Below are 2,286 nucleotides of genomic sequence, written 5' to 3'. Positions count from 1 at the left end.
AAAAACAATTTATAGTAATAATAGCGATAATTATATTATAGTTACTATCATAATATTAACATGAATAATGAAATAATAATAATAACAATAATAATAATAAGGAAGTATAAATAACATGAATTTTAATTATTAAAAAGGGTTAAAGAAATAATAAATAAAATTTATAAAAGGTTGAAATTAAATAAACCAAGGTCTGAATCGGAATTAAAATGAAATTAAAAGCATAAATTGTAATAAAATTAATAAACAAGTAAATAGAGGACTAAAATGAGAAATGCGGAAATAAATAGGGCTCAAATCGGGAATTATCCCAAACCCTAAGACACACGTTATTCCCCAGAAGGTCAGCAAACGAAGGACTAAATTGAAAACAAATTAAAATTAAACGGTGCAATCTAAACAGGAAAAAAACAAAATTAGGACCATATTAAAAAGGTTGAAAAGAAGAAGGGCAAGGGTTGCAAATAGACCACTCTATGAAAACACGCGGATCCCAAGGGATTCGGGTCGGGTTGGCGGGTCCAGCTTCAAAACGACGCCGTTTCAGGTATCCATTTCCAGAAATGGCACTTGGACCAAAATGAAAATAAAAAAGAATTAAATGGCAAAATAAAAATAAGACAGGACTAAATTAAAACAAGCTGCAAAAGCAGAAGGGCCCAAGGAATAAATAGACCCCCTATCTAAAACGCACAGATCCTGTGCGGTTTGGGTCGGGTTGTCGGGTAGCGCTTCAAAACGACTCTGTTTTGAGGCTTCTAGAGCCTAGTCAAAATGATGTCGTCTCTTGGTCATTATATATGCAATAAGTTTCTTAAAAATTTCATTTATGAACTTAGTTTTAAAAAAATCTTTAGGCTTTTTTTCTCTTGTCTCTTCCACACCCGGCCCTGGCACCGGTGAGTCTCCGCCATGGCTACTGGTCATCAGCAACAGAGACCGCCACCTCCGGTGGTTAGAGATCGCAAAAGGGGTCTTTTCCCCTATTTTCTGGGGAATCCATATCCGAGGTCGAAATCCTTAGATTCGGTCAAAGTTTGACAACAAAAAAAAGGGCTTTTCGATTTTTAGTCATCCCCGACGAGGCTTTAGGCGAACCCCTAAGGGTTCAGCAACCTTCTAGGCCAGAGGAGACTCCAACGATGGCGGTCGAGGTAAGAACCCTTTGTATTTATATATATATATAGTATTCAAAAAATGTGCAGAAGAGAAAGATACCTTCGTTAAAAAAACTATATATATAGTTATGGCTTTTATAGCCGAATATTACATTAGACTATTATTTTTTTATTTTCTTTTCTAGTGTTCTTTGCATGTGGTTTTTTTCCTTGTATTTTCTTTTTACAAACGTCCAAGGTCAACGGGGACGATAGGAAGCGCACCTTTGCCATTGTTGTGCAATGTGGCAGGGGCGCATCAGGCCTCGGGCGGCGAGCACGTCGAAGCGACATGAGGAGAGGCGCCAAAAGGGTTAGGGTTTTTTTAACTTTCTGAGAATAGTTTAGGTTATGGGCTACTAGGCTTGGGGTTATTGGGTTTTAGGTTAGGTTATATATTTTGGGCCTTGTGTTTTTTGCATTTGGACCATTATTTTGGGCTTGTAATTTACTTATTTATTTGTTTGTAATTTGGGCCGGGCAAAATTGGGCTGTTACAACTGCCCCTCTTTGCTCGTTGTTGTGTAACGAGAATGAATCAAAGATTTTAAGAAGGACTGATTTTGTTTGGTCTTGCCGAATCTTGACTTCTTTGGTGTTTCTGTTTTTCAAGTAGCCTTATTCTAACCCACTGCAACTTTAGGTGTATAGGAATTGTAGTTTCAATCTACTCTGCTGCAACTTCAGAAAGATAAGATTCATAGCTTCAATCTGCTCCACTGCAACTTCAAGGAGATAAGATTTGTAGTTTGTAACTTTAATCTGTTCCACTGCAACTTCAGGGAAATAAGACTCACTATGGTAGATTTAATCCAACCCAATGCAACTTTAGAGGTATAGGATTTGTAGCTTCAATCTGCTCCACTACAACTTTAGGGAGATTATATTTGCAGCTTCAATCTTGCTCCACTGCAACTTTAAGGAGATAAGATTTGTAGCTTCAATCTTACTCCACTGCAACTTCAGGGAGATCAAATTTGTAGCTTTAATCTACTCCACTGCAACTTTAAGGAAATAAGATTTGTTGTTGTAGCTTCATTCTAACCCACCGAAACTTCATGAGTGTAGGAATTGTAGTTTTGATCCGATCCACTGCAATTTCAGGGATACAATATTTGTAGCTTTATCT

This window comes from Gossypium hirsutum, chromosome D10 (assembly GCF_007990345.1).
Source record: "Gossypium hirsutum isolate 1008001.06 chromosome D10, Gossypium_hirsutum_v2.1, whole genome shotgun sequence".
NCBI lineage: Eukaryota > Viridiplantae > Streptophyta > Magnoliopsida > Malvales > Malvaceae > Gossypium > Gossypium hirsutum.
The sequence above is the reverse complement of the archived record's forward strand: the minus strand, read 5'-3'. Positions refer to the sequence as shown.